The sequence below is a fragment of the Dama dama genome, chromosome 11 (assembly GCF_033118175.1).
Source record: "Dama dama isolate Ldn47 chromosome 11, ASM3311817v1, whole genome shotgun sequence".
Taxonomy (NCBI): domain Eukaryota; kingdom Metazoa; phylum Chordata; class Mammalia; order Artiodactyla; family Cervidae; genus Dama; species Dama dama.
In genome coordinates, this window is record NC_083691.1 from 105,372,373 (window position 1) to 105,387,627 (window position 15,255).

Below are 15,255 nucleotides of genomic sequence, written 5' to 3' on the forward strand. Positions count from 1 at the left end.
TCATGCTCCTCCTATTTTTCAGACCGTTTCATGCTCCTCATATTTTTGACACGTTTTGAGGCTCTTCATATTTTTCACACCTTTTCAGGCTCTTCATGTTTTTCATCACAACTTCATGCTCCTCCTATTTTTCAGACCGTTTCATGCTCATCTCATTTTTGACAACTTTTGTACCTCTTCATATTTTTCACACCTTTTGAAGCTCTTTATATGTTTCACACCTTTTCAGGCTCTTCATGTTTTTCGACACCACTTCATGCTCCTCCTATTTTTCAGACCGTATCATGTTCCTCATAATTTTAACACCTTTTGAAGCTCTTCATATTTTTCACACCTTTTCAGGCTCTTCATGTTTTTGAACACCGCTTCATGCTCCTCCTATTCTTCAGACCGTTTCATGCTCCTCATTTATTTCACAACTTTTGAAGCTCTTCATATTTTTCACAGCTTTTCAGGCTCTTCAATTTTTTTAACACAGCTTCATGCTCCTCCTATTTTTCACACCGTTTCATGCTCTTCATAATTTTCACACCTTTTGAGGCTCTTCATATTTTTCAAACCTTTTCAGGCTCTTCATGTTTTTCAATACCGCTTCATGCTCCTCATATTTTTCAGCCCGTTTCCTGATCCCCATGTATTTCACACCTTTTGAAGTGCTTCATATTTTTCACACATTTTCAGGCTCTTCATTTTTTCAACAACGCTTCATGATCCTCCTATTTTTCAGACAGTTTCAAACGCCTCATATTTTTGACACCTTTTGAGTCTCTTCATATTTTTCACACCTTTTCAGTCTCTTCATATTTTTCATCACCGCTTCATGCTCCTCCTATTTTTCAAACATTTTCATGCTCCTCATATTTTTGACACCTTTTGAAGCTCTTCATATTTTCACACCTTTTGAAGCTCTTCATATTTTTCACAACTTTTCAGGCTCTTCATGTTTTTGAACACCGTTTCATGCTCCTCCTATTTTTCAGACCGTTTCATGCTCCTCATATATTTGACACGTTTTGAAGCTCTTCATACTTTTCACACCTTTTCATTCTCTTCATGTTTTTGAACACCGTTTCTTGCTCCTCCTATTTTTCAGACCGTTTCATGCTCCTCATATTTTTGACACCTTTTGAAGATCTTCATTTATTTCACACCTTTTCAGGCTCTTCATGTTTTTGAACACCGCTTCATGTTCCCCCTATTTTTCAGACTATTTCATGCTCCTCATATTTTTCACACCTTTTGAAGCTCTTCATATTTTTCGCACCATTTCACACTCTTCATTTTTTTCAACACCACTTCTTGCTCATCCTATTTTTCAGACCGCTTCATGCTCCTCATTTTTTTCAAACATTTCGAAGCTCTTCATATTTTTCACACATTTTCAGGCTCTTCATGTTTTTCAACAACACTTCATGCTCCTCCTATTTTTCAGACCGTTTCATGCTCCTAATATTTTTACACCTTTTGAAGCTCTTCATATTTTTCACACCTTTTCAGGCTCTTCATGTTTTTCAACACCGCTTCATGTGCCTCCTATTTTTCAGACCGTTTCATGCTCCTCATATTTTTGACAGCTTTTGAAGCTCTTCATATTTTTCACACCTTTTGAAGGTCTTCATTTTTTTAAAACCTTTTTAGGCTCTTCATGTTTTTGAACAGCGTTTTATGCTCCTGCTATTTTTCAGACCGTTTCATGCTCCTCATATTTTTGACACCTTTAGAAGCTCTTCATATTTTTCACACCTTTTCAGGCTCTTCATGATTTTCAACATTACTTCATGCTCCTCCTATTTTTCAGACCGTTTCATGCTCATATCATTTTTGACACCTTTTGGAGCTATTCATATTTTTCACACCTTTTGTTGCTCTTCATATTTTTCACGTTTTTGAAGCTCTTCTTATTTTTCACACGTTTTCAGGGTCTTCATGTTTTTCAACACGGCTTCATGCCCCTGCTATTTTTCAGAACGTTTCATACTCCTCATATTTTTGACACGTTTTGAGGCTCTTCATATTTTACACACCTTTTCATTCTCTTCATCTTTTTCAACACCGCTTCATGCTCCTGCTATTTTTCGGACCGTTTTATGCTCATCTCATTTTTGACACCTTTTTAAACTCTTCATATATTTCAAATCTTTGAGGATCTTCATATTTTTCACACCTTTTCGGGCTCTTCATGTTTTTCAACACCACTTCATGCTCTTCCTTTTTTGCAGACCGTTTCATGCTACCCGTATTTTTGACACCTTTTGAAGCTCTTCATATTTTCAACACCTTTTCAGGCTCTTCATGTTTCTGAACACCGCTTCATGCTCCTTCTATTTTTCATACCGTTTCATGCTCTTCATTATTCACACCTTGTGAAGCTCTTCATATTTTTCACAGCTTTTCAGGCTTTTCATGTTTTTGAACACATTTTCATGCTCCTCCTATTTTTCAGACCGTTTCATGCTCCTCATATTTTTGACACCTTTTGAAGCTTTTCATATTTTACACAACTTTTCAGGCTCTTCATGTTTTTGAACACCTCTTCATGCTCCTCCTATTTTTCAGACCGTATCATGCTCCTCATATTTTTCACACCTTTTGAACCTCTTCATATTTTTCACACCTTTACAGGCTCTTCATGTTTTTGAACACCACTTCTTGCTCCTAGTATTTTTCAGACAGTTTCGTGCTCCTCATGTATTTCACAACTTTTGAAGCTCTTCATATTTTTCACACCTTTTCAGGCTCTTCATGTTTTTGAACACAACTTCATGCTTCTCCTACTTTTCAGACTGTTTCATGCTCCTCATGTATTTCACACCTTTTGAAGCTCTTCATATTTTTCACACCTTTTCAGGCTCTTCATATTTTTCAACAGAACTTCATGCTCCTGCTAGTTTTCAAACCGTTTTATGCTCCTAATATTTTTGACACCTTTTGCAGCTCTTCATATTTTTCACACCAATTTAGGCTCTTCAGTTTTTTCATCACCACTTCATGCTCCTCCTATTTTTCAGACCGTTTCATTCTCATGTCATTTTTGACACCTTTTGAAGCTCTTCATATTTTTCACACCTTTTGGATCTCTTCATATTTTTCACACGTTTTTAGGCTTTTCATGTTTTCAACACCAATTCATGCTTTTAATATATTTCAGACCTTGTCATGCTCCTCTCATTTTTCACACCTTTTGAAGCTCTTCATATTTTTCACACGTTTTCAAGCTCTTCATGTTTTTCACCACCGCCTCATGCCCCTTCTATTTTTCAGACCGTTTTATGCTCCTCATATTTTTGACACGTTTTGAAGCTCTTCATATTTTTCACAACTTTTCAGGCTCTTCATGTTTTTGAAAACCGCTTCATGCTTCTCCTATTTTTCAGGCTGTTTCATGCTCTTCATGTATTTCACAACTTTTGAAGCTCTTCATATTTTTCACAACTTTTCAGGCTCTTCATGTTTTTAATTACCACTTCATGCTCCCCCTATTTTTTAGACCGTTTCATGTTCCTCCTATTTTTCAGACCGTTTCATGCTCCTCATATTTTTGACACGTTTTGAGGCTCTTCATATTTTTCACACCTTTTCAGGCTCTTAATGTTTTTGAACAACGCTTCATGCTCCTCCTATTTTTCAGACCGTTTCATGCTCCTCATATTTTTCACACGTTTTGAAGCTCTTCATATTTTTCACACATTTTCCGGCTCTTCATATTTTTGAACACCGCTTCCTGCTACTCCTATTTTTCAGACCGTTTCATGCTCCTCATATTTTTGACACCTTTTGAAGCTCTTCCTATTTTTCACACCTTTTCAGGCTCTTCATGTTTTCCCACACCGTTTCATGCTCCTCCTATTTTTCAGACCGTTTCATGCTCCTCATATTTTTGACACCTTTTGAAGCTCTTCCTATTTTTCACACCTTTTCAGGCTCTTCATGTTTTTCAACACCACTTCATGCTCCTCCTGTTTTTCAGACCTTTTCATGCTCATCTCATATTTGACACCTTTTGAAGCTCTTCATATTTTTAACACCTTTTGAATCTCGTCATATTTTTCACACCTTTTGAAGCTCTTCATATTTTTCACACCTTTTCAGGCTCTTCATGTTTTTGAACAACGTTTCATGCTCCTCCTATTTTTCAGAGCATTTCATGCTCCTCCTATTTTTCACACCGTTTCATGCTCATCTCATTTTTCACACCTTTCGAATCTCTTCATATATTTCACACCTTTTGAAGCTCTTCATATTTTTCACAGGTTTTCATGCTCTTCATGTTTTTCAACACTGCTTCATGCTCCTCATATTTGTCATACCGTTTCATGCTCCTCATATTTTTGACACGTTTTGAGGCTCTTCGTATTTTTCACACCTTTCCAGGCTCTTCATGATTTTGAACACCGTTTCATGGTACTCCTTTCTCAGAACATTTCATGCACATCAAATTTTGACACCTTTTGAAGCTCTTCATATTTTTCACACCTTTTCAGGCTCTTCTTGTTTTTCAACACCGATCCATGCTCCTCTTATTTTTCAGACCGTTTCATGCTCCTAATATTTTTGACACCTTTTGAAGCTCTTCAGATTTTTCACACCTTTTCGGGCTCTTCATGTTTTTCAACACTGCTAAATGCTCCTCCTACTTTTCAGACCGTTTCATGCTCCTCATATTTTTGACACCTTTTGAAGCTCTTCAGATTTTTCACACCTTTTCGGGCTCTTCATGTTTTTCAACACCCCTTCATGATCCTCCTATTCTTCAGATCGTTTCATGCTCCAAATATTTTTCACACCTTTTGAAGCTCTTCATATTTTTCACTCCTTTTCAGGCTCTTCGTGTTTTTCAACACTGCTTCATGCTCCTCCTATTTTTCAGACCGTTTCATGCTCCTAATATTTTGAGACGTTTTGAGGCTCTTCATATTTTTCACACCTTTCCAGGCTCTTTATGTTTTTGAACAGCGTTTCATGCTACTCTTTTTCAGAACGTTTCATGCTCTTCATATTTTTGAAACCTTTTGAAGCTCTTCATATTTTTCACACCTTTTCTGGCTCTTCTTGTTTTTCAACAAAGCTTCACGCTCCTCCTATTTTTCAGACCGCATTATGCTTCTCATATATTTGACAGCTTTTGAACCTCTTCATATGTTTCACACCTTTTCAGGCTCTTCATGTTTTTGAACACCGCTTCATGCTCCTCCTATTTTTCAGACCCTTTCTTTCTCCTCATATTTTTGACACCTTTTGAAGCTTTTATATTTTTCATACCTTTTCAGGCTCTTCATGTTTTTCAGCACCTCTTCATGCTCCTCCTATTTTTCACAGCGTTTCATGCTCCTCATATTTTTGACATGTTTTGAAGCTCTTCATATTTTTCACACGTTTTGAAGCTCTTCTCATTTTTCACACTTTTTCATGCTCTTCATGTTTTTCAACACCGCTTCATCCTCCTCCTATATTTCAGTCCGTTTCATGCACCTCATATTTTTCACACCTTTTGAACCTCTTCATATTTTTCACACCTTTACAGGCTCTTCATGTTTTTGAACACCACTTCTTGCTCCTAGTATTTTTCAGACAGTTTCGTGCTCCTCATGTATTTCACAACTTTTGAAGCTCTTCATATTTTTCACACCTTTTCAGGCTCTTCATTTTTTGAACACCGCATCATGCTCCTCCTATATTTCAGTCCGTTTCATGCACCTCATATTTTTCACACCTTTTGAAGCTCTTCATATTTTTCACACCTTTTCTGGCTCTTCCTGTTTTTGAACACCGCTTCATGCCCCTCCCATTTTTCAGACCGTTTCATGCTCCACCTATTTTTCAGACCGTTTCATGCTCCTCATATTTTTGACACCTTTTGAAGCTCTTCCTATTTTTCATGCCTTTTCATGCTCTGCATGTTTTACAACACCGTTTCATGCTCCTCCTATTTTTCAGACCGTTTCATGCTCCTCATATTATTGACACCTTTTGAAGCTCTTTATATTTGTCACAGCTTTTCAGGCTCTCCATGTTTTTGAACACCGCTTCATGCTCCTCCTATTTTTCAGACCTTTTCTTGCTCCTCCTGTATTTCAGACTGTTTCATGCACCTCTTATTATTGACACCTTTTGAAGCTCTTCCTATTTTTCACACCTTTTCAGGCTTTTCGTGTTTTTCAACATCGCTTCATGTTACTCCTTTTTTTCAGACTGTTTCATGCTCCTCATATATTTGAAACCTTTTGAAGCTCTTCCTTTTTTCACAACTTTTCAGGCTCTTCATGTTTTTCAACATCGCTTCATGTTCCTCCTATATTTCAGACTGTTTCATGCACCTCTTATTATTGACACCTTTTGAAGCTCTTCATAATTTTCACACCTTTTGAAGCTCTTCATGTTTTTGAACAACGCTTCAAGCTCCTCCTATTTTTCAGATCTTTTCATGCTCCTCATGTATATCACACCCTTTGAAGCTCTTCATATTTTTCACACCTTACAGGCTCTTCAAATTTTTGAACACCTTTTCATGCTCCTCCTATTTTTCAGATCGTTTCATGCTCCTCATGTTTTTGAGACTTTTTGAAGCTCTTCATATTTGTCACACTTTTTCAGGCACTTCATGTTTCTGAACACCTCTTCATGCTCTTCCTATTTTTCAGACCTTTTCATGCTCCTCATATTTTTCACAACTTGTGAAGCCCTTCATATTTTTCAAACCTTTTCAGGCTCTTCATGTTTTTCAACATCGCATCATCCTCCTCCTATTTTTCAGCCCGTTCCATTCTCCTCATGTATTTCACACCTTTTGAAGCTCTTCATATTTTTCACACCTTTTCAGGCTCTTTATGTTTTTCAACATCGCTTCATGCTCCTCCTATTTTTCAGCCCGTTTCATGCTTCTCATTTATTTCACACCTGTTGAAGCTCTTCATATTTTTCACACCTTTTCAGGCTCTTCAAGTTTTTGAAAACTGCTTCATGCTCCTCCCAATTTTCAGACCGTTTCATCCAACTCATATTTTTCACACCTTTTGAATCTCTTCATATTTTTAACACCTTTTCAGGGTCTTCATGTTTTTCAACACCGCTTCATGCTCCTCATATTTTTCAGCCCGTTTCATGCTCCTCATGTATTTCACAACATTTGAAGCTCTTCATATTTTTCACACCTTTTCAAGCTCTTCATTTATTCAACAACGCTTCATGATCCTCCTATTTTTCAGACATTTTCAAACTCCTCATATTTTTGACACCTTTGAATCTCTTCATATTTTTCACACCTTTTCAGTCTCTTCATGTTTTTCATCACCGCTTAATGCTCCTCCTATTTTTCAGACATTTTCATGCTCCTCATATTTTTGACACCTTTTGAAGCTCTTCATATTTTTCACACCTTTTCAGGCTCTTCATGTTTTTGAACACTGCTTCATGCTCCTTCTATTTTTCAGACCGTTTCATGCTCCTCGTATTTTTAACACCTTTTGAAGCTCCTCATATTTTTCACACCCTCTCAGGCTCTTCGTGTTTTTGAGCACAACTTCATGCTCCTCCTATTTTTCATACCGTTTCATGCTCTTCATTATTCACACCTTGTGAAGCTCTTCATATTTTTCACAGCTTTTCAGGCTCTTCATGTTTTTGAACACATTTTCATGCTCCTCCTATTTTTCAGACCGCTTCATGCTCCTCATATTTTTGACACCTTTTGAAGCTTTTCATATTTTACACAACTTTTCAGGCTCTTCATGTTTTTGAACACCACTTCTTGCTCCTAGTATTTTTCAGACAGTTTCGTGCTCCTCATGTTTTTGACATGTTTTGAAGCTCTTCATATTTTTCACACGTTTTGAAGCTCTTCTCATTTTTCACACTTTTTCAGGCTCTTCATGTTTTGGAACACCTCTTCATGCTCCTCCTATTTTTCAGACCGTATCATGCTCCTCATATTTTTCACACCTTTTGAACCTCTTCATATTTTTCACACCTTTACAGGCTCTTCATGTTTTTGAACACCACTTCTTGCTCCTAGTATTTTTCAGACAGTTTCGTGCTCCTCATGTATTTCACAACTTTTGAAGCTCTTCATATTTTTCACACCTTTTCAGGCTCTTCATGTTTTTGAACACAACTTCATGCTTCTCCTACTTTTCAGACTGTTTCATGCTCCTCATGTATTTCACACCTTTTGAAGCTCTTCATATTTTTCACACCTTTTCAGGCTCTTCATGTTTTTCAACATAACTTCATGCTCCTGCTAGTTTTCAAACCGTTTTATGCTCCTAATATTTTTGACACCTTTTGCAGCTCTTCATATTTTTCACACCAATTTAGGCTCTTCAGGTTTTTCAACACCACTTCATGCTCCTCCTTTTTTTCAGACCGTTTCATTCTCATGTCATTTTTGACACCTTTTGAAGCTCTTCATATTTTTCACACCATTTCAGGCTCTTCAGGTTTTTCAACACCACTTCATGCTCCTCCTATTTTTCAGACCGTTTCATTCTCATGTCATTTTTGACACCTTTTGAAGCTCTTCATATTTTTCACACCTTTTGAATCTCTTCATATTTTTCACACTCCTTTTTCAGAACATTTCATGCTCCTCAAATTTTGACACCTTTTGAAGCTCTTCATATTTTTCACACCTTTTCAGGCTCTTCTTGTTTTTCAACACCGATCCATGCGCCTCCTATTTTTCAGACCGTTTCATACTCCTCATATTTTTCACACCTTTTGAAACTCTTCATATTTTTCACATCTTTTCAGGCTCTTCATATTTTTGAACATCATTTCATGCTCCTCCTATTTTTCAGAACGTTTCATGCTCCTCATGATTTTGACACCTTTTGAAGCTCTTCATATTTTTCACACCTTTTCAGGCTCTTCATGTTTTTCAACACTGCTTCATGCTCCTCCTACTTTTCAGACCGTTTCATGCTCCTCATATTTTTGACACCTTTTGAAGCTCTTCAGATTTGTCACACCTTTTCGGGCTCTTCATGTTTTTCAACACCCCTTCATGATCCTCCTATTCTTCAGATCGTTTCATGCTCCAAATATTTTTCACACCTTTTATAGCTCTTCATATTTTTCACACCTTTTCAGGCTCTTCATGTTTTTGAACACCGTTTCATGCTCCTCCTATTTTTCAGTCCGTTTCATGCTTATCTCATATTTGACACCTTTTGAAGCTCTTCATATTTTCACACCTTTTGAAGCTCTTCATATTTTAAACCTTTTCAGGCTCTTCAGGATTTTCAACACCACTTCATGCTCCTCCTATTTTTAAGACCGTTTCATGCTTACCTCATTTTGACACCTTTTGAAGCTCTTCATATTTTTCACACGTTTTCAGGCTCTTCATGTGTTTCAACACCGCTTCATGCTACTGCTATTTTTCAGACCGTTTCATACTCCTCATATTTTTGACACCTTTTGAGGCTCTTCCTATTTTTCACACCTTTTCAGGCTCTTCATGTTTTCCCACACCGTTTCATGCTCCTCCTATTTTTCAGACCGTTTCATGCTCATCTCATATTTGACACCTTTTGAAGCTCTTCATATTTTCACACCTTTTGAAGCTCTTCATATTTTTCACACATTTTCAGGTTCTTCATGTTTTGCAACACCGCTTCATGCTCCTCGTATTTTTCAGACCGTTTTATTCTCCTCATATTTTTGACACCTTTTGAAGCTCTTCATATATTTCACACCTTTCAGGCTCTTCATGTTTTTCAACACCGCTTCATGCTCCTCCTATTTTTCAGACCGTTTCATGCTTCTCATATTTTTGACACCCTTTGAAGCTCTTCATATGTTTCACACCTTTTCAGGCTCTTCATGTTTTTGAACACCGTTTCATGCTCCTCCTATTTTTCAGACCGTTTCATGCTCATCTCATATTTGACACCTTTTGAAGCTCTTCATATTTTCACACCTTTTAAAGCTCTTCATATTTTTCACACATTTTCAGGCTCTTCATGTTTTTCAACACCGCTTCATGCTCCTCGTATTTTTCAGACCGTTTCATGCTCCTCATATTTTTGACACCTTTAGAAGCTCTTCATATTTTTCACACCTTTTCAGGCTCTTCATGTTTTTCAACACCGCTTCATGCTTCTCCTATTTTTCAGACCGTTTCATGCTCCTCATATTTTGACTCCTTTTGAAGGTCTTCATATTGTTCACACCTTTTCTGGCTCTCCATGTTTTTGATCATCGCTTCATGCTCCTGCTATTTTTAAGACCGTTTCATGCTCCTCATATTTTTGACACTTTTTGTAGCTCTTCATATTTTTCACACCTTTTCAGGCTCTTCACGTTTTTGAACACCAATTCATGCTCTTCCGATTTTTCAGACCGTTTCATGCTCCACATATTTTTGACACCTTTTGAAGCTCTTCATATTTTTCACACCTTTTCAGGCTCTTCATGTTTTTCAACACCGCTTCATGATCCTCCTATTCTTCAGATCGTTTCATGCTCCAAATATTTTTCACACCTTTTATAGCTCTTCATATTTTTCACACCTTTTCAGGCTCTTCATGTTTTTCAACACCGCTTCATGCTCCTCCTATTTTTCAGACCGTTTCATGCTCCTCATATTTTTTACACCTTTTGAAGCTTTTCATATGTTTCACACCCTTTCAGGCTCTTCATGTTTTTGAACACCGTTTCATCCTCCTCCTATTTTTCAGACCGTTTCATGCTTATCTCATATTTGACACCTTTTGAAGCTCTTCATATTTTCACACCTTTTGTAGCTCTTCATATTTTACACATTTTCAGGCTCTTCATGTTTTTCAACACCGCTTCATCGTCCTCCTGTTTTTCAGACTGTTTCATTCTCCTCATATTTTTCACACCTTTTGAAGCTCGTCATATTTTTGACACCTTTTCAGGCTCTTCCTTTTTTTGAACAACGTTTCATGTTCCTCCTATTTTTCAGAGCATTTCATGCTCCTCCTATTTTTCACACCGTTTCATGCTCATCTCATTTTTCACACCTTTCGAATCTCTTCATATATTTCACACCTTTTGAAGCTCTTCATATTTTTCACAGGTTTTCAGGCTCTTCATGTTTTTCAACACTGCTTCATGCTCCTCCTATTTGTCATATCGTTTCATGCTCCTCATTTTTTGACACGTTTTGAGGCTCTTCATATTTTTCACACCTTTGCAGGCTCTTCATGTTTTTGAACACCGTTTCATGGTACTCCTTTTTCAGAACATTTCATGCTCCTCAAATTTTGACACCTTTTGAAGCTCTTCATATTTTTCACACCTTTTCAGGCTCTTCTTGTTTTTCCACACCGATCCATGCTCTTCTTATTTTTCAGACCGTTTCATTCTCCTCATAATTTTCACACCTTTTGAAGATCTACATATTTTTCACACCTTTTCAGGCTCTTCTTGTTTTTCAACACCGATCCATGCTCCTCCTATTTTTCAGACCGTTTCATGCTCTTCATATTTTTCACACCTTTTGAAGCTCTTCATATTTTTCACATCTTTTCAGGCTCTTCATATTTTTGAACATCATTTCATGCTCCTCCTATTTTTCAGAACGTTTAATGCTCCTCATGATTTTGACATCTTTTGAAGCTCTTCATATTTTTCACACCTTTTCAGGCTCTTCATGTTTTTCAACACTACTTCATGCTCCTCCTACTTTTCAGACCGTTTCATGCTCCTCATATTTTTGACACCTTTTGAAGCGCTTCATATTTTTCACACCTTTTCAGGCTCTTCATATTTTTCAACACCCCTTCATGATTTTCCTAATCTTCAGATCGTTTCATGCTCCAAATATTTTTCACACCTTTTATAGCCTTCATATATTTCACACCTTTCAGTCTCTTCATGTTTTTCAACAGCGCTTCGTGCTCCTCCTATTTTTCAGACCGTTTCATGCTCCTCATATTTTTGACACCTTTAGAAGCTCTTCATATTTTTTACACCTTTTCAGGCTCTTCATGTTTTTCAACACCGCTTCATGCTCCTCCTATTTTTCAGACCGTTTCATGCTTCTCATACTTTGACTCCTTTCGAAGCTCTTCATATTGTTCACACCTTTTCAGGCTCTCCATGTTTTTGATCACCGCTTCATGCTCCTGCTATTTTTAAGACCGTTTCATGCTCCTCATATTTTTGACACCTTTTGTAGCTCTTCATATTTTTCACACCTTTTCAGGCTCTTCACGTTTTTGAACACCACTTCATGCTCCTCCGATTTTTCAGACCGTTTCATGCTCCTCATATTTTTGACACCTTTTGAAGCTCTTCATATTTTTCACACCTTTTCATGCTCTTCATGTTTTTCAACACCGCTTCATGCTTCTCCTATTTTTCAGACCATTTCATGCTCCTCATATTTTTGACACATTTTGAAGCTCTTCATATTTTTCACACCTTTTCAGGCTCCTCATGTTTTTCAACACCCTTTCATGATCCTCCTATTCTTCAGATCGTTTCATGCTCCAAATATTTTTCACACCTTTTATAGCTCTTCATATTTTTCACACCTTTTCAGGCTCTTCATGTTTTTCAACACCACTTCATGCTCCTCCTATTTTTCAGACCGTTTCATGCTCCTCATATTTTTTACACATTTTGAAGCTCTTCATATGTTTCACACCTTTTCAGGCTCTTCAAGTTTTTGAACAGCGTTTCATGCTCCTCCAATTTTTCAGACCGTTTCATGCTTATCTCATATTTGACACCTTTTGAAGCTCTTCATATTTTCACACCTTTTGAAGCTCTTCATATTTTACACATTTTCAGGCTCTTCATGTTTTTCAACACCGCTTCATGCTCTTCCTGTATTTCAGACCGTTTCATTCTCCTCATATTTTTGACACCTTTTGAAGCTCTTCATATATTTCACACCTTTTCAGGCTCTTCATATTTTTCAAACCGTTTCATGCTCCTCCTATTTTTCAGACCGTTTTATGCTCCTCATATTTTGACTCCTTTTGAAGCTCTTCATATTTTTCACACATTTTAAGGCTCTTCATGTTTTTCAACACCGCTTCATGCTCCTCCTATTTTTCAGACCATTTCATGCTCCTCATATTTTTGACACCTTTTGAAGCTCTTCATATTTTTCACAACTTTTCAGGCTCTTCATGTTTTTCAACACCGTTTCATGATCCCCTGTTTTTCAGATGGTTTCATGCTCCTCATATTTTTGACAGCTTTTGAAACTCTTCATATATTTCACACCTTTTCAGTATCTTCAAGTTTTGAACACCGCTTCATGCTCCTCATATTTTTCAAACCTTTTGAAACTCTTCATATTTTTTACACATTTTGATGCTCTTCCGATATTTCACACCTTTTCACGCTCTTCATGTTTTCAACAGTGTTTCATGCTCCTCATATTTTTCACACCTTTTGAAACTCTTCATATTTTTCAAACATTTTGAGGTTCTTCATATATTTCACAACTTTTCAGGCTCTTCATGTGTTTCAACACCGTTTCATGCTCCTCATATTTTTCATACCTTTTGAAGCTCTTCATATTTTTCACACCTTTTCAGTATCTTCAAGTTTTGAACACCACTTCATGCTCCTCATATTTTTCACACCTGTTGAAACTCTTCATATTTTTTACACGTTTTGAAGCTCTTCATATTTCACACCTTTTCCCGTTCTTCATGTGTTTCATCACCGTTTCATGCTCCTCCTATTTTTCAGACCGTTTCATGCTCCTCATATTTTTGAACCTTTTGAAGCTCTTCATATTTTTAACACCTTTTGAGGCTCTTGATATATTTAACACCTTTTCTGGCTCTTCATATTTTTCACACCTTTACAGGCTCTTCATGTTTTTCAACAGCACTTCATGCTCCGCCAATTTTTGAGACATTTCATGATCCTCATATTTTTCACACCATTTCAGCCTCTTCATGTTTTCAACATCTTTTCATGCTCCTCCTATTTTTCAGACCGTTTCATCCTCCTCATATTTTTGACATATTTTGAAGCTCTTCATATTTTTCACACCGCCTCATACTCCTCTTATTTTTCAGATCGTTTCATGCTCCTCATATTTTTGACACCTTTTGAAGCTCTTCATATTTTTCCAACCTTTTCAGGCTCTTCATGTTTTTCAACAGCGCTTCATGATCCTCCTATTTTTCAGACCGTTTCATGCTACTCATATTTCTCACACCTTCTGAAGCTTTTCATATTGTTCACATATTTTCAGGCTCTTCATGTTTTTGAATACCGCTTCATGCTCCTCCTATATTTCAGCCCGTTTCATGCTCCTCATATTTTTGACACCTTTTGAAGCTCTTAATATTTTTCACACCTTTTCAGGCTCTTCATATTTTTCAACACCGTTTCATGCTCCTCCTATTTTTAAGACCGTTTCATGCTCCTCATATTTTTGACACCTTTTGAAGCTCTTCATATTTTCACACATTTTCTGGCTATTCATGTTTGCAAACACCGTTTCATGCTCCTCATATTTTTCACACCTTTTGAAGCTCTTCATATTTTTCACACCTTTTCAGTATCATCAAGTTTTGAACACCGTTTCATGCTCTTCCTATTTTTAAGACCGTTTCATGCTCCTCATATTTTTGACACCTTTTGAAGCTCTTCATATATTTCACACCTTTTCAGGCTCTACATGTTTTTCAACACCGCTTCATGCTCCTCCTATTTTTCAAACCGTTTCATGCTCCTCATATTTTTGACACCTTTTGAAGCTCTTAATATTTTTCACAACTTTTCAGGCTCTTCATATTTTTCAACACCGTTTCATGCTCCTACTATTTTTAAGACCGTTTCATGCTCCTCATATTTTTGACACCTTTTGAAGCTATTCATATTTTCACACATTTTCTGGCTATTCATGTTTTCAAACACCGTTTCATGCTCCTTATATTTTTCACACCTTTTGAAGCTCTTCATATTTTTCACACCTTTTCAGTATCTTCAAGTTTTGAACACCGTTTCATGCTCTTCCTATTTTTAAGACCGTTTCATGCTCCTCATATTTTTGACACCTTTTGAAGCTCTTCATATATTTCACACCTTTTCAGGCTCTTCATGTTTTTCAACACCGCTTCATGCTCCTCCTATTTTTCAAACCGTTTCATGCTCCTCATATTTTTTACACCATTTGAAGCTATTCATATTTTTCGCACCTTTTCAGGCTCTTCATATTTTTCAACAGCGCTTCATGCTCCTCCTATTTTTCAGACCGTTTCATGGTACTCATAATTTTCACACATTTTGAAGCTCTTCATATTGTTCACATAT